The sequence below is a fragment of the Pseudopipra pipra genome, chromosome 2 (genome assembly GCF_036250125.1).
Source record: "Pseudopipra pipra isolate bDixPip1 chromosome 2, bDixPip1.hap1, whole genome shotgun sequence".
NCBI lineage: Eukaryota > Metazoa > Chordata > Aves > Passeriformes > Pipridae > Pseudopipra > Pseudopipra pipra.
In genome coordinates, this window is record NC_087550.1 from 71,224,519 (window position 1) to 71,248,287 (window position 23,769).

The 23,769-nt window shown below is 36.6% G+C and overlaps 1 long non-coding RNA gene across 1 annotated transcript in view; it reads right to left on the minus strand.

Moving 5' to 3' along the window:
* The window catches only part of LOC135406968 (uncharacterized), a 110,641-nt gene that overhangs the window by 31,501 nt on the left and 55,371 nt on the right, over positions 1-23,769 (minus strand). The window contains exon 3 of the long non-coding RNA XR_010426609.1: positions 20,516-20,567. This is a non-coding gene — a long non-coding RNA (uncharacterized LOC135406968). The remainder of the gene's footprint in view (positions 1-20,515; positions 20,568-23,769) is intronic.

The following is a 23,769-nucleotide window of genomic DNA, read 5'->3' on the forward strand; positions in this document are numbered from 1 at the left end:
TGTCTGCTTTTTTTCTTTTCTTTCTTTTTTTTTAACGTAATGATTATATTAATTCAAGGTTTTGCTGTTTATATTAAGGTGTGATATAATTTTGGTATAAATAACATGATCATTTTTCATATTACCTAAAAAGCATGATGGATTTTTAATAGTGTATGTGGAGATAAAAAAATCCTATATATCTAGTAAAAATGACATGAATTAAGGAATTAATTGTAGAGATAGGGTTACTAGGTTCATAAACTGTAGGTCAGCTTTGCTTACAAAGTTATTTCCTTGATATCATATGAAAAAATTTTGAATTCTATAATAAGTTGTACATTATTCATAGTCTAAATAAATGAACTGGGATTGTTAGCAACTGTAGTGAATTTCTGTGGCTTACTTTTGGCTGTAGGGGTGGCTTCTGTTAAAAGCTGCTAGAAGCTTCCCCTATCTGGTGGAGCCAGTGCCAGCTGGCTCCAGGACTTGCTTCCTGCCGTTGGCCAAGGCCGAGCCAATTAGGAATGATAGTAACACACCTGTGGAAACATATTTAAGAATGGAAAGTTATTGCACAGATGAAATTTCCAGCCAGGGAAGAGCGAAGTGAGAACATGTGAACAACAATGCAGACACCAAGGTCAGTGCAGAAGAAGGGGCAGGAGGTGTTCCGGATGCCAGAGCTGAGGCCCCTGCAGTCAGTGGTGAAGACCATGGTGGAGCAGCTTTGCCCCTGCAGCCCATGGAGGATGATAGGGGCACAGAGACCCACCTGTATCCTGTGGTGGAGCCCACGATAGAGTGGGTGGATACTCAGAGGAGACTGTGATTCTGTGGGAGGCCCATGCTGGAGTAGGGTCCTGCCAGGGACCTGCAGCCCACGGAGACAGGAGCCCACACTGGAGCAGGTTTTCCTTGGTAGGACTTGTGGCCCCTGTGGGGGACCCATGCTGGTACTGCTCATTTGTGAAGCACTGAACCATGTGGAGAAGTGACCCACGGGACAGCAGTTTTGAGGAGAACTGTTGCCTGTGGGATGGACTTATGCCAAAGAGGTCCGTGGAGGACTGTCTCCCATGGGAGGGATCCCACAGGAGCAGGGTAAAGACTTCTCTCTGAGCAGCAGCAGAAACAAAAACTGACCATAACCCCTTTTCTCTGCCTCCCTGCAGGGGGGAAGGTGTTTTTAACATTATTTTCTTCTCACTCTTTTACTCTGATCCTCTTAGTAATAAATTTAATTAATATCCCCAGTGTGAGTCTGTTTTGCCTGTGATGGTGATCAGTAAGTGACTTCTCCCAGCTCTTAACTCATGAATCCTTCGGTGGTTTTTTTTTCTCTGCTCTATCCAGTTGCGGAGGAGAGGGAGAGAACGGCTTTAGTGGGTACCTGGAGTCCAACCAGGATCAACCCACTACAGCAACTCAAGGACTTAAGAAAGAAAGCAACGTATAATAGTCTTTTATTATAACTGATCCCAGATTTCCACTGACTGTAACAAGAACTTGGACATCTAATCACCAATATTGTCATCTAAATGCAAGTATATTAAAATTTAGCTAGATTCCGTTTCAAAGTTTGATGTTGAATTCCATTACAACTATATTTTTTGATGGTCACTGGCGAAGAAATTACAACCTGGTTTCCAATCCCATACCCTGTTGTACTGGATTTGGACTGGATAGAATTAATTTTCTTCATAGTAGATTGTATGGTGAAATGTTTTGGATTGTGATGAAAACAGTGAAAATAACACACCTATGTTGTAGTTTTTGCTGAGCAGTGCTTACACAGAATCAAAGACTTTTCTGTTTCTCACTGTAACCTCTCAGCAAGGAGGCTGGTGGTGCATATATACCTGGGCGATGACACAGTCAGGACAGCTGACTTCAGTTAGCCAAGAGGATATTCCATACAATCTGGCATCATGCTTAGCACATAACGCTAAGTAGGATATTCAGAGAGATGTCATATATCTTTCCAGGTCACTATGACCTATGATGGAACTCTGCTTCCCTGGAGATGTCTGAACATCTGCCTGCCAATGGGAAGTAATGAATGAATTCCTTGTTTTACTTGTCTCTACTGCTTTGCTTTTCCTCTTGAATTGTCTTTATCTCAATCCATGAGTTTTCTCAGTTTAACTCTTCCAGTTCTCTCCTGCATCCCACCTGGGGACAGCAAGTGAGCAGCTGTGTGGTGCTTAGTTGCCGCCTGGGGTTACTCTGTCACTGGTCACCACAGAGAGGAGATCAGCGTCTGCCTCTCCTCTTCCCCTCATGAGGAAGTTGTAGACTACAATGAGGTCTCTCCTCAGTCTCCTCCAGGCTGAACAGACCGAGTGACCTCAACAGCAACTCACACGGCTTCCCCTCAAGGCCCTTCACCATCTTCATCACCCTCCTTTGGACACTCTCTTACAGCTTAATCTCTTTCTTATATTGAAGTGCCCAAAACTGCATACAATATTCAAGGTGAGGCTGCACCAGTGCAGAGCAGAGAGGGACAATCACCTCCCTCGACTGACTGGTGATGGTTTGCTCTTCCAAAGGATGTGTTCTTTGATCTTATCAGGTACAGAGGTGAGACTGAATCGTCATTATTTCCCAGGGTGGTCCCTATTACCATTTTAAAAATTGTGTACAATATTTCCTTTTTCCAGTCGCTAGGGAATTCCACTGACTGCTACAACTTTTCAGATACAATGGTGAGAGATATAATGTCACAGCCAATTCCTTCAGGACCCAGAAATGCATCTCACTGTGTTATGTTGAGGTTCCTCATGTGGTCTTAAGGTCTTGCCCCAGTCCCTGCCTTGAATTTCAGGGCCTTGAAAGATGTGGTAAGAGAGATTACCTCTGAAAATTCATGTAAAGTAATTGTTGTGGACCACTGCTTTCTCCATGTTGGTGGTCACTAGTTCTCCTGTCTTATTTATCGAGGGGATAAATATTTTTTTACCTTCCTTTTCTGACCAATGTGTCTGTAGAAGCCCTTCTTAATATTATTCACACCCCTTGCCAAATTCATCTCCAGTTGTGCCTCAACTTTCCTCACTCTATGCCTACATAGCATTTCTATATTCTTCTCAGGATATATTGCCTGTGCAATATGTCCTGATTCCATTGCCTGTGCACTTCCTTCCTACACTTTATTTTGACCAGGAGGTTGGGTAATCTGTTTATTTTATGAAGGGGTGTCAGTTTCACCATATCTAAAACAAAGGGTAGACTCTGCCTACAAAAATTTTAAACCCAGTGTAACCCTAACTGAAAACACATGTTCCTTGCTTTTGCTCAAAATATAAGCTTCATTAGGTAGAGTTAGCCTGTGTTGAGATAAGGATATCCTGTCAGACCTTTGAGTTAACTTCACCTGGCAACCAAGCACCACACAGCCACTCACTCTCTCTCCTCAGGTGGAATGGGAGAAAAAGTTGGAAGAGTAAAAGTGAAAAAAATCATGGGCTGAGATAAAGGCAGTTTAATAGGTAAAGCAAAAACAGCAGAGACAAACAAATCAAAACAATTAATTCATTCACAGCTTCCCATTGGCAGGCAGGTGTTCAGCTACCTCCAGGAAAGCAGGGCTCTGCCACGGTTACCAGTTACTTGGGTAGACAAAGAGCATCACTCTGAATTTTGCCATTTTTTGTTTCCCCCAGCTTTATATGCTGAGCATGATGCAATATGGTATAGAATATCTCTTCAGTCAATTGGGTCATCTGTCCTGGCTGGATCCCTTCTCAAATTCTTGTACACCCTCAGCCTACTCGCTCCTGGGGTGAGGTGAAGGATAGAAATGGCCTTCACTCTGTGTAAGCGCTGCTCAGCAAGATCCCTGTATTATCAACCCTGTTTTCAGTGCAAATCCCAAACACGGCACACACAGTCATGCTCTTCTCTGGTTTCCCTTGCCTGATTTCTTATGAGGGTCTAGAGCTCTGGCACTCTCAGAAAAAAAGGTCTTAAAAGAGCTGTCATCATTCTATTGATTCTAAGTTGTTAGACTCTTTACTAAAAATATATTAGCACTTTCCTTTAATCCTACATATATTTATACAGTTATAGTACTTTTCAAGAGCTATATTATATTCTGACTACTGGCTGCAGGCTATAAGCAACAGCATGTGATCTTTGTTTCTTTTCAGGCAAAATCATAGATGAGTTGTTTATTGTGCAGTTACAAGGCTGTGACATTTGTTTTTTAAAAGTTTTGAAGTTACTTGTAATGTCTATGTGTATTAACAGCATTGTGCAAGGAGAAAAAATAGCTGAGAACTCTAAAAAAAACATTGAGGCATTCTTAAGCAACTTTTGTAGTAAGAAGGTTTTCAGAGAGGACTTCCACAATCATCAAAACCTTCAGAAAATACATCCAAATTTAACTATGCTTGTATTAAGTGCTACTAAAAATGAGTCTTTCATATTCTCTCTCTTTAGGCGTGCAGGAGGTAGAATTGGAAAGACGGTAGTAATTCTACCAGTTGTCTACTTTTATAAGTACATTCACTGCTAAAAGACACTGACCACTGCTGAGGTCAGCCACTGCTCAAGTTGCGATTATGTTTTGAAAATCCTCCTGAACTGAGGTTGGTTGTGGTGACAGCATGAAAAGGATTCCTCTCAAAAATAAGACAGCTATGTGCAGGTGGCTCTAGCAGATAGTCCAAACCTTTCAAGCATGCATAAGCCTTTTGAACTCATGGCCTGAGTGGAAACTGCCTCAAGTGTTATGTTACTCTTGTGTAAATCTCCTTTGAGTCAAAGACAGAGGATTCAGCCTAGCTCTTTTAATTTTTCTGTATTGCAATAGCACCCACAACTATAAAAAGGGACTCTTTACCAAATTCATTAATTAACAGGCAGCTTACAAGTCCAAGAAGAATAGAGGTTAATGATTTTAATGCTTTTCTTTTTCTTCTTCTTTTTTTTTTTTAATGAATATTTTTATATAGCAAATCCCTTTAAAATTTTACAAGAGTTACTTACCCACCTGAGGGGTAATAATGGACTTAAGATGCCCATTTGTACTTATCTAAATTAAAAAGAAAAAGCAAACAAAACATATTTCAGAAGCAAAAGCAAATAAAAACTGTTTTTAACCAAATTTAGCATCTATTTTACATAATGGAAAGTGGAGTCAGCTGCTATGCATGGAATTAAGCATCTCAAAGTTGGGTATGTAATACAAACTTATTATGTAGGCTTTCTTAATAGCCAGTGAAATACCACAGGCATTTCTAGGATATGTTTGATTCTGAATTGCAAAATATGCTGAAGGGAAATATGGTGAATCCTCTCTGGAAATAATTGTCCCTTTACACTTGGGAGATCTCAAATGATTAGTTTAGATCAAATGTTAGGTAGTTAACATTAGGTCAGATGAATTTTGTCCTAAGTTTTTAATCCAAACCCACAAAAATTACCAGTTAAAATAAGCTTTAAATGTTAGAATCTCCAGAGCCTCTTTGAGCCTTTGATGCTGATATACCAGGACCTTCTTTAGCAACATTTTAATATCTTGCATCTAAATATAACAGTATTTACTGTTGTCTCCTGAAATACCATTTTCAAACTGCTTTTGCAAAATGGTTTGGAGTTTCCAGGAACTGCCTATGCCTAACAATCAAATTGGTTCCATGCCTTACCACTTCAGCAACAGTGGCCACCTTTGACTTGCTGCCAAGAGGTGTGTGCTTTTCATAAACATTACTGGGTGTTATGCTAATGGCTAGCTGTGAACAGACACTGAACTACCTTTCAGGGTGCCTTGAAATAACTCTGAAAGATATGCTAAAGTGTATTCATATTATACAAACTTTAATAGTTTGATGTTTAAGACAGGACAGAATTATTGGTAAAAGTCATAGAGGTCACCTTGCAAGCTGTTTTTCAAGTAAATGTTTAGGAAAAAAAATGTTGAACTTTAGAGCCTCCTCAGACTATTACCACTGTAAATATAAAGAATCAAAGTAATGGATCAATGATACCTAATTAAGCATATAAGGCCAAGTCTACTATTAAAAATCGGTAAAAAAATGGAATATAAAGTTATTTTTTTCTCCACATAACATAACTGCTGCACAAATGTTATCACACAGGAAAGAAAAAAAACCCAGTAACAATAAAAAATGTATTATTTACGAGGAAAAGTAATTCCTTCATTTAAATTAATTTAAATTGCAAAAAAATTGTTAACAAGAAAAAACATCAATCTATAAAATAAAGTTTTATGTAAAAAAATATAAATAACTACTATAAATAAAGGGCAGAAGTATTCCTGGTTCATTAAATGTGGAGATTTTCTCCTGTACAAAGTTTCTTACCTTATTAATTGTAGATTTAATTTTTGCTACTGCAGAGATCCTACAAGAGTGTTAACATACCCTGTAAGTCATGCTTAAATTTTTAGTCTGAAATTTCCTAGCATTAACATATCTGAATAAGACTATATCTGTGATTTAAGACTAAGATACCTTCATTAGGCTCAACTATAAAATACACTAGGCACGTAAATTAGGAACTTAGCCTAAGACTTCCTCCTGTTTGCCTTATAAACCAGTTTGCACACAAATTTCAGTTCACCACACCTGGCCTATTGAAATGTGCAGTATTTCGCCAACAAGAATTATCCAGTTGAACACCTTACCAAAAATATACTGAAGAATGTATTCAAATCAAGATTAAATATTTCTCCATAATTTCCATTGAGAATTATATGAATGATGAAGGAAAACTGAAACTCTGTGGGAAGATTTGGTGGAAGTTATATGTTACATCGACTCTTCCTAAATTTAATATCAAGAAATCAGTAGGTTTCAGAGAGCAATTCTAAATCCACCTAATCTGTACATTATCTCCAAGAAAATTCCACTTTTGCCATGCTGAAAACTTTCGCAGATTGGTTGTGGAAAATTGCTTAGTGGAACTTTGTGGTTGCAAGAAAGAGACCCTCCCTCCTAGTCACAATTTTTTATACAGTAATGATTTCTGCCAGCAGAAGATAAATGTTCAGACCTGTGATGGAGTCCGTAATAGTAAGAGAACTGACAATTAGTGGATAAAACTTTAGATGTTGAGCTAATCACCCAATCAATTATGTTTTTTAAAATTTTTGTTAGTTCTACTAATTTTATTTTGAAGGAGCCATATTCTTATTGAATATACTTCAGGTCTTCTTTAGAATATTGAGTGGCAGTTCAGTATAATGCACAAGAATAATGTTTGGGGTATTTTTCTATTGCAGTGCTTGAAATGAATTTCAACATGATTCTTTAAGAATTATATATAAATATTAAAATAAAACAATCTGAGAACCTTGCAGACAAATAATGGTTAATGATCTGTGAATGTCCTTTGTAAAGAAGTTAAGGTTTATGGTTTGTAACATAAAAAAGTGCATCCATTAGAAAATTAAAATGCAAGAGTCTAGATTTATGAAATCGAGAATATGACCTGTCAGGGAAAGAATTACATACACTTGAATGAGTGAGTGGGGTATCTGTTACCACATAGGTACTGGATGGATATATAGTGATATTACTGGTTACTGAAGTTTTGTCACAGATTTTCCATGAAGGTAGCTTTGATACTTCTTCAGTTTGTTTACAGAATACACTCTAACCTTATTTCTATATGTATTGTATATTGCTTAAATGTTAATCAGAATGATATATCCCATGAAATAAGAGCTTCAAATCGTCCAGCATAAGTAGGTGAAAGAACTGTTACACTACTGTAATTTTAATTGTCTCTATGATTTCCTTCTCACCATGATAATATTTAAAGGACTTTTCAGACTTACTAATGTCCAGACAACAAAATTTACTGACATTTTTGACATGAAATTCTAAAGCACTTTCCACAGTGGAAATTCAATTAAAATATACAAAATCAAGATAAGTTGTTCTAAGTATCTTCAGCTTTTTTCTTCAGTTATAAGCTCATATCTATACATGATACCTGAGCATATAGATATCTTGATATTTAAAAAAAAAAAAAACAAACCACCTTACTATGCAATTTATTTACTAATCAACCTTTTCTACTCTAAGATGGAAACTTCAAAAGAAGATGAAGTATTATCTTTGTGTGCTAATGATTGGTTCAGGGAAAAAGAGGTTTTTTGTTTTTCTGAATCTTTCAGAATAGAGGATTGAGTAACACCAGAACAGTTCTCAGAGTATCTGTTTCTGTTGTGTGGTCCAGCTCGGGGGGGTGAGAGGAGAGGAAGTCCTTCAGCTCAGTCAGATTCTTTCCTTTGTCTACTTTGTATTATAAAAGATAGATTTATTTTTTTCTCTTTTTTAAAAAAGAGCCTTAATTCCACCAAATTTTAGACTCTTAGTGTGACCATTAGTGAATTAAGTAAAATGGTTTTTATTCTTCCCACTCTATTTGGTTTGGGGTGTCATTCATAGTAACATAAGGGTTTTATTTTTTGTCTTTCTCTCCACTGGAAATTAGAATACAAATCCAAATCAACAACAATCATATCATCATACTAAAGTACTGATATTATGGAAATAATATGTGAGGCAAAAACCTAATTGAATGAAAGTTGACTATACTTCATGCAACTTCATCGAGGGAAACATCTCTGTTAGTATGCATGTCACAAAAACTTGAAGGAAAATAATAATTAGAACCATTAATATAGAAAATAATAATTAGAATCATTAATATAGAAAATATGTATTTTCAAAGATAACATGAGCCTTCTTATATCATGTGATACACAATAAACACTTTTTAAGACTGTTGGCAGCTTTAAGCTCCGGACTTTTAATGGAAACATGAAAAAATTTATTGTGCTCTCAAATAGAAGCAAGGTTCCATTATGCTAATGAAAAAAGAGAAAAAAATGTTACTTCAATTTCCACTTTCTGTTGGTTGTTGGTTGTTTTTGTTTTCCGTAAACCAGATAGTGTACAGATTCCTCAAAGAGGTATTCCTTTTCTATTTCCCTGACACTTTGTCTTATAGCTATTCTTTTACATGGACTGTTCTCTTTTCAGATAGTAATCTTTTCCTTGCTCAACTTGAGAGAGATAAACCCTAGGCAATGTTAAAAGGCATTGCTTCATCTTTCCACATTTCATTCTGGATCTAGAAATGAAACTCCTTCATTAAGCTAATGGTGAATCCTTAGTGTGGAATACATATCAATTTCTTACAACAGCAACAACAACAAAAAATTTTAATCCTTATAAAAGCAGTAATAAATAAAATTTTCACAAAATTTGATTATTTGTTCCTAGCATAGATTGTGATCCTTGGAAGCCTATTCAACCTAAGGCGACTGAAGGCCCATACTAAGATCTTAAATCATCATGTCCAGGAGCTACTTTATTGTCACCCACACAGCAGTAGCTCTGCAGCGTTTAACATCCTGCTTTGCAGAGGCTACTGAGCTTTTTGGGCTGGAAGTCAGCTTAAAGAAGACAGAAGTCCTCTATCAACCTGCACCTCAGAAAGTCTTCCATCATCCCCGTATCACCATTGGCCATTCAGAGCTCAAATCAGTCCAGCAGTTTAATTACCTAGGTAGCCTCATCTCCTCGGATGGTAAGATTGATGGAGAGATAGACAACACGTTAGCAAAGGCATATAGTGCTTTTGGAAAACTCCATAAAAGAGTTTGGCGAAATAAACACCTGAAGAAAAGTACAAAAATCAGTGTTTACAGAGCCATAGTGCTGTCTACTCTCTTATATGGATCTGAATCATGGGTCATCTACTGCCACCACCTGCGTCTCCTAGAACGCTTCCATCAACGCTGTCTCCGTTCAATCCTAAACACCCACTGGTCAGATTATGTGCCTAATACATCTGTTCTAGAATAGGGAGCAGTTTCGAGTATTGAGGCCATGTTGCTCAGAACACAGCTGAGTTGGGCAGGACACGTCTCAAGGATGAGGGACCACCGCCTCCCTATGGTGAACTCGCCACCGGCTGCCATATGAGAGGAGCCCCGAAGAAAAGATCCAAGGACTCCCTGAAACAACATCTCAGCCTTGGCCGTATTGATCAACATCACTGGTCTACTCTGGCCTCCAATCGGGAGGCCTGGAGACACACCATCTATAACGCTGCTGATGCTTTTGAGAACGCACGCAGAATCACTCTCCAGGAGAAAAGACAACACAGAAAGAATCGTGTCTTGCAGATACCATCTAAGGAGTCCTTCTGCTGTGCCTTTTGCAACCAGACTTATCTATCTTGTATTGGCCCTTTTAGCCACGAGTACGCTTGTAACAAATGTGGGTAGAGCCCTTCATTTGCGAAGCTTAGCCATGATGAGGAGATTATGATCCTGCACACACTTACCCTAAGATGCTATAAATGTATCTCTATGTTTAGATAGCACTAATTATAGGCAAAAATACTTAGTTTTGTATGAAAAAAGTTTATTGAATTCAATTAAACACTTACTGCCACCCCTTTTTCTAGGGATTCAGTCATAGAACTTGTTCTGATTGCCACTGCTGAAAGCGGAGTTTCAGTGTATTGAAATAGAGAGTCCTGCTGGGAACACAGAAGTAATATAAAAATAAGTGCTTCCACCTCAATCTTCTTACCAGAGGCAATGAACTCTGCAAGCCTCTATCCAGAAACCATTTTCCCTATTTCTTTCTTGATGCTACATCAGCCTTCTCCACTTTTCCCAGTACAACCCTCCTTCTGTGTGCAGTGTTTGAAGTTGTGTTTATCCTGCCTGCAGAATGTCTTTGTGGATGGTAGAAGTTGCCCAAAGTACAAAGGAATTTCTTATGGGCTTATACACATAGGGATAACTGAGAACAACGATAGTCTATGCTAAGCATTAGTATATTCCCCAATCCCAATAATTAATCCAATGAATCTTTGCCAGTTTGGCAGTCATTGCTCAGGTAGTAGAAATACAGTATCTTCTTGAAATGTTGAAATGGAGATAATCTCTGATGATGCTGCTCTGAAATAATTCCCTCCTTCATTAGAATTCTATGCATTTTCACTTGTCTTTTTTTTTTAAATCTTGAATTTTTACTTCAACAATCCTACCTTCACTAGATTTTTTTTTGTCTTGCATTGTCTATGCATTTTCTCAGAATTTAGCAACTTCCTCAGAATTTATAGGAATCTAGTATCCTTCAGGAGGTCCTTTCTGAGTATTTCCCATAAGCACGGATTTATAGGACAAAGTAGTACTTAAAAATACACATAATTTTGATACATTGGGGCAAAAAATAAATAATTTCCTTCTTTCATTTCCTCCCTTTGCAAAAAAATAGCGATGAAGCCATACCTTTTCAACATAGCAGGAGTATGTTAATTATATTTTCATTCTTTTAGCAAGCTAAGCATAACTTGTTTGCTTGGAGTGCATTTTAATAAACTGCTTAGTAAAATTACTGAAGGAAATGAAGACGGGAAGCAATATTAGAAAAAATGTGATGTCAGCAATATAATAGCATCTGATATTTATCTACTCTTGCAAAGATGTGCTGGTATTGAAATAGCAAAATTGTTCTCCGGTGTATCTTTAAAAAGAGTGGGGTGTACCAAAACCCAAACTACAAAAGCATGAGGCAGGGTGATTCTCCACCAGCTGCAGTATATCTGGAAGACTAGTTGACCTTTATTTCATGAACCAACGGCCAATGAAATTACTGAGAACATTGCTACTCCTAGCAAACAGGAACCTATGATAACATCAGTTCTTGTATAGGGGCCAAATGCATGATTCTTTTAAGCAGTATGCTTTAAAACAAAAGCATTGAAAAACCTAAGTTTAAAAAAAAAAAGTAAACAGTAGGAGTATATCTCTTGAGAAAAAATAATTTCAATTAAAATATTTTTAACACTTCAAATCATCAGAACACGTGAGTTAATCACTTTAAACTTATTCATGAGCTTTAACTTGTTCTGTAAAATTTGTAGGTTTGGATCTAAGCTTCATAGGGACAGAGCTGCTTTCTGTGCCTTCAACACACAGCTGTGAACAAAACCCACAAACTGCTATTTACTTCTTTGATAAGATCCCTATGATCTTATGAAATTTGTCAATATTAACTGAAAGTATACATTCTACTTGCTCTTCACAAAATATTGAAAGTAAGTTTGCTACTGCTATTTCTATTTTGCAATTAGCCCATGGTACCTGTAAGGCCGAAGTTATAAATATGTTGTTGCTCTATGTTGAAAACTGACATCGTCAAGTTTCAGGTTGGGTGTGGGGGGGTAAATCCTAGACCTACAGAAATCAGTGAAACTCTGCTATGTCTTATCATGGAATGAGGCCTGATTTCTCCCACAAGTTCTGTTGAGAGTTTGCAAGTTCTTTCTTTTATTTTTTTTTTCTTCCTTTTTAAAATACAACTTTATGAGTGTTATCATGAGGAGAAAACAAGCCAGAGAGAAAGGCTGTAATCCCTCTTAAATGAAACATTCTAAGTCTAAATATTACAAACTCAAATGAAACTGACTAAGTAAAAAATAAGTAACCAATATAGAAATAAACTCACAAACACAGAAAACTTTACATTTTTTTATTAAAAAAAATAATCTGTAAGATGTCCAGATTTTAGATAGCAATTGAGAGATCATTATCTTGACTAAAGGTGTAACAGCAGTTGTCCAGTAAAGTTCAAAATTAACAAGAGTTAAAAAAATCAGTTCAGTACAAACATAATTTATATAAATGTTAACTTTTGGTAAGAGATTACAAAACTACAACTAACTACTAACTTGCAGCTAAGATATCTTCTAAGCCATTGTTGTTGTCTTCCAACTAATCACGAAAACTATCAAACAAAAACAGATTACTTTGCAATAATTTGATTTAAGAAAACCCAAACAAAACCCAATACATTTCACATTTCCTGCTTCAGACCATAGCAGCAATTTGCAGTACTACAGAGTACTGTAATGCAATTTATTAGATATTTGGTTTTATTTTATTCTCTATTTATGGAGATCAGACTCTTCAAAGAATCTACTGCATGTCAAACTCCCTGTACTAGTTTTTGCTTTTCTTTTATTCATCTGCATTGCATTTATTGTTTAAAAGACTTTGTGTATAAATATCTGTAATACCATGCTTTAGTTTAAATTACATGTTTAAATTACATAACTTCGCTTACTAATTTGTTTTTATATATTTTGCATTTCTTTGTATTTGTAATAGGGCTCTTTTAACAAATCAAATTAAGTGAGCAGTATTCACTTTTCCCATTTCTTGTACAGCAAATATTTTACAAGCAGTTCATAAACAGTTCATTTAGTTATCTTTGAAGATAATAATATGTTCCATAATTAGCACAGTAGATCTTCAATTAAATGGTTTTCAATTATTATAAATTATGGGTTTGTTCTTAAATATTCAATTAAATTGCATTCACTATGATTAGTGTGTCTTATCTTTTTCTAAATAAAAAAAATTCTGGAGAGAGGTTTAATTAGTAAGAATTCAGAAAACAATTAGATGTCAAATTTAGTTGGCAGAAAAACTTCGAAATGGGGAAATAAATTCAAAGAAATTACAAAGAATAAATTCAAAGAAATTACAAATTGCAAAACCTCCAAGGTTGTTCTGAAATTTGGAAATTTAGACATACTTTTAGAAAGGGATTTTTCTTTTCTGTCAAAACGCTGTCTTAACTTTCCCTTTGGGGCAACATCATCAACAAATCAGGACAGCAGAGGACAAAGTTTCAACATAGGAAGATTAATGAATGGCTGTGGGCAAACATGCTAGTTGGAACTGGAGCTTTATACCCTATGAACATTTCAAGGAGACAGAAAATGTATTAGAAAATTTGTTTTAACAATTCTGTTTCCAGATTGTATGAAAATTTGGAAAATACCTCTTCTCCTAATGCAATTAGGTGATAAAATAAAAAAAAAGTACTGGCTACTATAACTAGAATGTTACACAAGTAAGTAATAACCTGGAGTCTTCCTCCTTCAGTCTGTCTGTCTGCTCACACTTCTATCCACTCTGTGTTGCACCAACATATTCTCAGTCCTGACTGTCATATTGTCTATTTTTTGTGCAATTATTACTGAGTTCTCCTCAGTATGTAATATCATACAGTGCTGCAAAGAGAGGGGATTTTCAAGATGAGTCTGACAAAGAGCAGTATAAGAACTTTTCATTTCAGCAAAGTATATTTGATCAAAAGGAAATTTTGGTATTCCCTGTCCCTTACAGCACGTTTGGAAACAAAACAAAACAACTGTAAAACTTAAAAAATATTTTTGTAACCTCAGTTAAGCTGGCAGGCAGACTTTTTTGCATGTAAATATTTCAATTCCTACTGATATCAAAGCAAAAAAAAGTTAAAGATTGAGCTTTCATATCAAATTTGAGCTTGAAACCCCAATAGTTTCAGACTTTTATGGCAAAAGAGACTATTTTTATACTTTAGTGTTTTGTGCGTCATGGGGCAATGCAATTCCTTCAACCACACTGTAAATTTAATTTAGGCTAATACCATATGTGTTCATTGGTTCTAAATACATTCATTTAGGTCACTCCAAAAAGCTTCATTTTATTGCAAGAAGCTAGAAAAAAAGGGGTGCCTGCTACCTTAAATTTAGAAAATCTAATAGGAGCTCACAAAGCTGATGTCTTCCTTTAAGTGCTTTTGGCACTTGCTGTTGTTATGGGAATGGCTCAGGAGTCTCTCTGGCAAGAATAGATGCAGCAGATAAAATTGCTTTCAATCCCCTGATTTGTTTAAACCTTTAGGTCCATTGCATAATCATGTTTTAAACCTATTAAAACAAATGGGTAACAAATGTCTTTTAATGTTTTGCAGAAGGGGAAAGATTGACACACTGGGAATGTACATACTTCTTTTTCTTTGCACAGTATTTTTTTTTAAATGTAGACTAAAATCTCAGCCCTTCAGAATACAAGAATAACAAATTAGATATAGTAAACTTTAACTGTTCTTATTTTATGATAATTCCCTTTTTGAAAACCGTATTGCAAAAACATTCCAGATTTAATATAAATAAAAAGAACGTTAATGAAGCAAGTCATATGATTAACAGAACTGGCTCTGTCTTCCTTGGCTTAATGTGAGCGGTGGCAATGAAATAAATCCATTCCCATCTGTTAATGAGAATTTCAGTATGCTTAACAAAGCCTCAAAATTCAGCAGTAAGATAAACCAAACATGAAAATAGTTCTGTTTACCTAAACTTTGCTTTTAGATAAGATAATGGAAAAACAGGAGAACTGCAGCCAAACCAACAATATAATACTCCCTCTCTGAACAATTTCTAGCACTGGTATGCACTCTGTGTTCCTCCCCAAATGACGAAAGCTGGATGCAGAAGGAGTAGAGGAAGTTGTTAACTCTTTTCCTATAGATGTAGATCACAAACACTGAATTTATGAAGGTATGAAGGAAATGGGTAGTTCTGTTTAGTGATTTTAGTTTATTCCTTCAACAGCTAAACTGAAAGTTTCACCTATATTTCCTCTGATTCTTATGAGACGTGATTGTCCTCAGCTTCTGATTTTATTCTCAGAAATCAGAAAGATTTACCATGTCATAGGAGAATATTCCTGCTTTCATTTTGGAGTGCGATAACATGCTTTTAACTCTCTTCTCTTTAAAACTGAGAAACATTGTTTTAAGATGGAAATTACTGGAAGATTATTCAACATCCATAGGGTGCCGTAGATGTAAAAAAAGGTTGAGCCTTCATGATAAGTTACTCCACTACAGTCATTTCTTTTGCTTATGTAAATGCAGTATTCTGGTAGAATTTTTCTATTATGAGCACTAACTAAAAGTATTGAATCATCATGGAGGTACACAGGGGTTGAGGAAAATCATTGTTTCAATATTCCCATGTTAAGCTCCTGGGAATAAGTGTTTACTGAAGAAAATCTGAAATGCAGGTATGGAGGTACATGTTTCACTATCTATTTAGATTGTATCAAAATGCTTGAAAATCTGTATGTTCAGAATGTTGAATATTCAAACCATTAAAAGTATTTCAAATTAATGAAGAAAGGAAAAAGAAAAGAAATTGAAAGTTTTGAGAAACTCTTCAACTTTTTTAGCAAGGTCTAATAAAATGTTGTATACTTTTCTTCTTACATATGTATACTTGCAGAGGAGAAAAAATAAACAAAACAAATCTTAGAAGATGAATGAGAATGGCCTTTTGGGTTCTGGTACAGCCCTTCTGGAAACCATACATTGACTCCAGTCCAAATGTCATCAGCATCTGTTGCCATCTGTGAATCAGGGATAGATCCCAGAACTTTTTCAAGTTGATGTAATAATTCTGGTTTGAAGTGAAACTACTGGCAAACTCAGGAAAGACAGCAAACCCGATGTGGAGGCTAGCACATATCACCCTTACCATCAGGACAGAGTTGAGTTCCTTGCACTATGATAATATGCTATTTAATGATAATAAAACAAGTGTAACTGCACTGGGCCTGCTGTTGATGGGTTCTCAATAGACCTGCTCAGAGGAAGCATTTGGACACAGGGTTTATCAGTAGTCCTAGGTTATATCCAGTTTAAGGAGTCTAGGAGTTTTCATGCTTGGCAACTGTGTCAAGATATTTTTTTTAAATATTTTTTTCTTAGAAATGATAGTTCTTTATCAAATTTACTTAGAGTCCTAGTTAATTTAATAAGCAACATTAAATTGTGTATTTTTAAAACCATAACATGCATAATATCTGTCACAGGGAGCTTTCTAATCTATTAAAAACATAAAAAAGCAAGTTTTTCTGTAAAAACAGAGTATAACATAACACTGAAGGAAGATTAACCTGGACAAAACAGAAAACAGTGGGAAAATACATTGTATTCCTTTGTATTAGTGAATGACAGAACTAACATATTTGTGTTAGTTAAAATTTATTTATTTTTGTGTCAAATAATTTGGATCTCTTTTCCAATTATGAAAATGAGGGGTTTGTTTGTTTGTTTTTGGTTTGCTATGGGTTTTTTTTGGTTTGGTTTGTTTTTTTTGTTTTGGTTTGGAGGTTTTTTTGGTGGATTTAAACTTCATAATACATGTTTTAGGGTTCCACAGTTCAGAGATATTTAGATACTGTGAGTTTTTAGAAAACTCCACCAGCTTAAGCACTTCATTAAAGTTGTTTTCAGCCAAGGTTTTACAAAGTGATTTGTGTTTATGAAGTCTTCTGTTTCGGTGCTCAACTTTGCACAGCTTTTGACCAGGCCCATTAAGACATGTTCAATAATCAGACACCTGGGCTTTCTTCAACAGCTTAAATACAAGCATCAATTAACTTCTGAGATGATCACATGCAAACAGTAGTATTTAGAAAAACTGGACCTTATTTTTTTTTATTTTTCAAGACTAAAAGCACAAGTTATTTGGGTTAACATTAGTTTATAGATGAGTAAATATGTTATTGACATCAAAATCAAAATATGATAGGTGGATCATGAAGTGTTAAGATGGACTGATTACCATCATACTACATTTAAAGAATACAAATTCTAAAATTTCCTAGAACTTCCAGGGTTAATGTATCACTTCCTGGATGAAGGGAAAATGGGATAGTCAGGATGACCTCATTGTGTTTGAGACTCCAGCATGCACAGGTGGCAAGTTCAGCAGTATGGAGAACATATATTCACATAATTAAACTTTAAAACAGAAGATCAGATCTGGGTTTTTTCCCTTATTTGTTACATACTACTGAATTTTGGGTAAACTTATTAAACTACATTTTTTTCTATCTATTACTTTTATTTGGATGGTTTTGGTGAGTAAAACCATGATAAGTGGTCTTTTTATTCAAATAAATGTATGTTTTAATAGATGTAAATACCAGTATAGGAAACCTGAATATTAAGCTGAGGTTTTATTGCTTTCGTCTGAACACTGACATCACAAGTTGTTTTCTTATCCTGCAGTTGCATCTGAATGGTCCTTGTAACTTTAAAAGAAACAAATTAAAAAGACATAGTAATAAGTGTTCCATAATAAAAGACAAGATAGTAAAAAGTGATTCGAAAGGGACAATACATTCATGTATGTATGTATTTTATGTACATACATACATAAAAGTAATGGAATCATTTAGATTGGAAAAGACCTATACGATCACTGAGTTTACGTACACACATTCACACATGGATCTATTACTATGACTCAGATTTCTCTGAGCTCTGAGAAGTAACAATATACATGACAACAAATGTGTTAATAGTCTTTTAAACCATAAGCAGAAACGCATCCTCCAGTTTTAAGACAGTGCATCCTAATGCTATTTTAAACCATGCGGTTCAGGTTAAATGACAAAATGTACTTTGATAGATGATCCACAGAAGGCATGTATTAACAAGGTGAAGAAAAAAAACCAAAAAATCCCAAACTACAATGGGAAAATCAATTAACCACTGTATAAGGATTACAAAATTTAACCATGGGGAGAATACATCTAGTGGGTTGCCTGTAAATTATGTGCAGAAAACTAACTCTCACAACCAAGCTGCTCAAGCACTTTTCTTCAGAATCTGGTATGTAAGATCAACCACTCTGGTTTTCTGTATCGATACAAAGCTTAGTATTTATTATCATTAAAGAAAAATTACATATTTTACTCTTTGTATTTAGTCTGATGGGCTGCCCTTAAGGCTTGATTTCACTTTGGATACACTAGAACTTTAACCATGCCATTCCCATGGCTCCAAGCTCTTTCCCTGCTTCCTTTGTCATGTACTGATCACAGCACGCTGCAGCTCTCATCTGATCCATGTGTCTGGACTCACTGGGTGCTGTCCCCTTGGCCCAGCCCAGCAACCCTGGGACTGTTTGACCCTGCCTCCCCTCACTGGGCCTGTTCCTGACCTCAGCACATGCCCATCCTCAAGGAGATGCCCAATGCCTGGGTTGGGTGTCCTGGTGCCCCTGGTGGCCCTGCTTCTGGATGAGGCAGTGGGATGGGCCCTGCCTGCCCCTTCTGTCCTGATGGGCCCAATGCAAGACCCTATGGTTTCCAGCAGCGTGGTCACATGAAGCCACAGCCCCACATTCTGCCCAGGCATTGTCTTCCTTTGTAATCTGGTCAAGTTTTTTATGATTTGAAAGCAACCACCAACTCTGGAGGACACAGTCACAGCCTGTCACTGAGCTGGACCAAATAACAAATAAAGACATAATAACAGTGCCTAAACCACAGCTGCTATTCCTGATGTAATTTTTTCCTATTTTCTTCAGTAAGTATAGGTGATCACAAAACCAGAAGTAGGTAAAGCAAAAGATTCAAAGAAAAATAAAAATTAGAACAGGCATACGGCTTCAGGTTGACTATAGTGACAGAATAATGTACTCTGGGATGAATCAGGTCCTTAGAAAGAGAAATTATTTATCAATATTTAAGTTAAAATTAATATTTAAATGGGAATTTATAAATAAAATTCAATAAATAGTAAAAATTTTTAACAAAGTCAGCACTTTGGTCATAGTAATTCACCACTTATATGGTATAGTTTACAATATACACGTAATAATAAACCAATATTTAACAATAAAGTCTGTGCAGTAATCATTTTAAAAAAACAAAACTAATGGAAGTGTTTCATGTGTGACACAAACCTTTGCTGGTTATTCTACATTGCTTTTTTCATTTATCTTCAAAAAAAAACCCCAAACCAAAACAAAACTGACAACATTTTAATTAAAAAACAAACAAACAATAAACCTAACCAACTTTCTATAGCATCTCTCTGGTTTAGTTCACCTGAGATCTATTTTTTTTTTAATTTGCGATCAAGTAAAATACCATTTCATTGCAAAACTCGATGTCTTATAAAAAAGTAGAACTGTATTCCAGTAAATGCTCCAGATTAAACAAAATAAGAGACTCATGCTCGTAGTTGCATGTGTCCTTTATGTTTAGCTCCATCCATTTTTTTCCAGCACAACAATATTATTGTGTTGCATTTTAAAGCCTTGTAAATTATGCACAATCAACAAAGCTATTATGTGACACTGCAGAATGTACAACTAATGAAAATGTAATCATCAGACCTTATCATTTTAGCTGAAGTTTTAATTTAATAATAGTTTCATATTCCCAAGACCTTTTTTATCATGCCAATTTCCATTATCTAATCCAAAATAATTGTGTTGATTCTCCTAAATTATACTAATAGCATTCTGACCTACAGTTTCATAAGGTTTTTAAGGTTATGTACATTAACATGTACATGCTGTAGTTTTCCTCATTAACAAAGGTTTTGAGAATTTATAATTTACCCTTGCAGATGTTCACTTCTGTGACCAGCCCACAGATTCAATTGCTTTCTTAGCTCCATAACATAAAGACTGCATCAAGAACACTGGATTTTCTTCTACTTTTTTCACTTCAGATAGTTGCTCATTTACAATATGATTTTCATTCTCTTTATGCCCCAGTTCTAAAGCTCAATTCAGTTTCAAACTCAAGGCTTTTTTTTACAATCATTAAATCAATGGCAAGGATCTATAATTATTAGGAAAATATTTCATAAATATTGAAAGACTTTACCTTAACTTCAGAAGTGACTTGCTGACAGAATCTCCTCTTCATTCAACTCCCACTACCTGCTGGAGCAGGAAGAGAGATGGAAGGGAGTGGTCAGTAAGAAAGGTTGAATGAAGTTTGGTCTGAAGACAGAGAGCACTCTGGTTTGAGACCCTTCACCCTCCATATATGTCTTGAATATTCAGAAATGTGAACATCTCAGCTCTCTTGATACTACTTTCCATTCTAACTTGAAAACTCCCTAAGCAGACAGCAACCAAGCCCCACACAGCTGCTCACTCACTCCCTCACCAGCAGGATCAGGGAGAGAATTGGAAGGGTAAAAGGCAAAAAACTTGTGGGTTGAGATAGAAACAGTTTGATAGCTAAAGCCAAAACTATGCACAAAAGCAAAGAAAAACAAGAAATGAATTCTCTGCTTCCCATGGGCAGGCAGGTATTCAGCCATCTCCAGGAGACCAGGGCCCCATGAGGCTTAACAGTTATTTAGGAAGAAAAATGCCATCACTCCAAACATTCCCCACTTCTTCCTTCTTCCTTCCAGCTTTATATACTGAGCATGATGTCATATGGTACGGAATATCCCCTTGATCTCTTTGGGTCCCTCTCATGCTGTGTCTCCTCCCAACTTTCCATGCACACCCAACTTCCTTGCCATCATGGCAGTAGGAGGAGCAGAAAAGGCTTTGACTCTGTGTAAGCACTGCTCAGCAATTAAAAAAAAAAATCTCTATTCTTGATCATTACCATGATCGACACAAAGGTAAAACATAGCCCCATACCAGCCACTAGGAATAAAATTAACTCCAGCCAAAACCTGCACAAAAGGAAATGCACAGCCAGTGGTAGCAGGGACAGGAGACCTAGAAGGGATACAGGGATACTGAAAACTAAGGCACAGATGGAACGGGACTTGGCAAGGGATGTGAAAAATAGCAAGACAGGATTCTATGAGTACATAGGTCAAAAAAGAAAGGCCAAGGAGAGTGTACACTCTTTAATCAATAAGAAGGGATAACTTGTGACAACAGATACAGAGAAGGCTGAGGTGCTCAATGAGTTCTTCACCTCGGTCTTCACCAGCAGTCAAACTTTCCACGTATGTCAAGTCCTTGAACTTCCAGGTGGAGGTTGGGGGAGCAGAGTCCCTCCCATCATAAGCAAAGAGCAAGCTTGAGACCACTTGATGAAATTGAATATCCACAAGTCTATGGGGCCTGATGACATGCATTCCAGGGTCCTGCAGGAACTGGCTAATGTTGAGAAGTCATTCTATCTGAAAAGTCATGGCCATGAGAAGTCCACAGTGAATGGAAAAAGAGAAACATCACTCCCATTTTTAAAAAGGGGAGAAAGGAAGATCTGGGGAATTACTTCTGGGATGAAGTTGTTGGCAAGGGAAGTCCAAATGATATCATCTACCTAGATTTCTGTAAGGCCTTTGACACGGTCCCTCATGACAACCTTATCTTTAAATCAGAGAAACACGGATTTGAAGGGTGGACTTCTCAGTGGATAAGGAGTTGGTTAGATGCATACAACCAGTGTTGTGGTCAATGGTTCTATGGCCAGGTGGAGGTCAGTGATGAGTGGTGTCTCTCAGGACTTTGTCTTGGGATCTATGTCCTTTAGTATCTCTATCAATGACATAGGGAGATTGAGCACACCTTCGTCAAGTTTGCAGATGACACCAAGCTGAGTGGTGCAGTTGGCACAACAGAAGCACAGGATGCCATCCAGGGGGACCTGGACAAGCTCAACAAGTGGGCCCATGAGAACTTCAGGAAGTTCAACAAGTCCAAGTGCAGGGTGCTGCACCTGTGTCAGGGCGATCCCAGACATGAGTACATTGAGAGCAATCCTGTGGGGAAGGACTTGGGTGTTCTCATGGATGAAAAGCTGGACATGAGCCAACAGTGTGCTCTCGTAGCTCAGAAGGCCAAGTGGATCCTGGGCTGCATCAAAAGAGGGGAGGCCAGCAGGTTGAGGAAAGTGATTCTCCCCCTCTATTCTGCCTTTGTGAGACCACACCTGGACACCACACTGTTTGCAGGTGTGGAGTCCTAAGCACAATAAAAATGTGGACCTATTAGAGCAGTTCCAGAGGAGGGCCACAAAGATGATATGTAGGCTGGAGCACATCTCCTGCAGAGACAGAATTAGAGAGCTAGGATTGTTCAGTCTGGAGAAAAAACTCCATTGCAGCCTTCCAGTACTTAAAGGGGACTTATAAAAAAGAGGGAGAGCAACTTTTTACATGGGCATATAGTGATGGGACAAAAGGGAAGGGTTTTAAACTTATATTTAGATTAGATGTTAGGAAGAAGTTCTTTATTCAAAGGGTAGTGAGGCCCTGCCCAGAGAAGTTGTGGATGCCCCATCCCTGGAATTGTTCAAGGTCAGGTTGCACGGGGCCCTGGGCAACCTGATCTAGTGGGTGGCATCCCTGTTTGAAGGATGTCTGTAGGAATATTCCTTGCTAGTGACCCATTTTTTCTGTTCACCAAGCAAGTTGCCAAAAAGTATTATGATGTGTTTCAGCTTACATCTATAAAATGAGATTCTTTTCAGTGTAGTCAACTACATCTCCAGACCAGTTTATTCACAAAAATGCATTAATTCAGTGACAGCATGGACATGAATTTTAAGAACAGATAAAAATGCCTTGCAGAAATGGGCAACAGTGAATGCACTTTTCAGTACTGGGGTCATAAAAAGAGTTCAGATAGCACCGGTGCACAACTCTTTCAAAAAAAAAAAATTATTTTCCATGACCAAGAGCTAAATAAGTTTATTTCTTTAATATTATATCAATAATTGCATTAATATTATATATTTTGTAATCATTGTTCTGCCTTTCACATGATACATTCATAAAATGGGGTAAGTTACACAAAACGAAGGGAACAATAAGATAAAAATAAAAAAAAAACCTGCCTCAGTTGCCTGTTTGCTTGCATTTCAAATTATTCAGAGGCATAAAAGGCTAGAAATCATATAATAGAAAGCATTTCTATGTTTGTTCTATTTACATTATTTTGCTCATCTAGTACTGCATTGTTTTGCTGAATAATTCAGCTGTTCATATCTTTTCTTCTTGACAGTTCTAGCTGACCTCAAGTTCAAGAGAAGGAGAAATTAAGTATATGATGTTCAGACACAGTTTCACTTAGTTTTTTTGTTTCCTCTTGTCCAGAATTCTAGAGAGCAATCTACATATATTTATATATACTAGAACAGGTCTAGACTGTAAACCA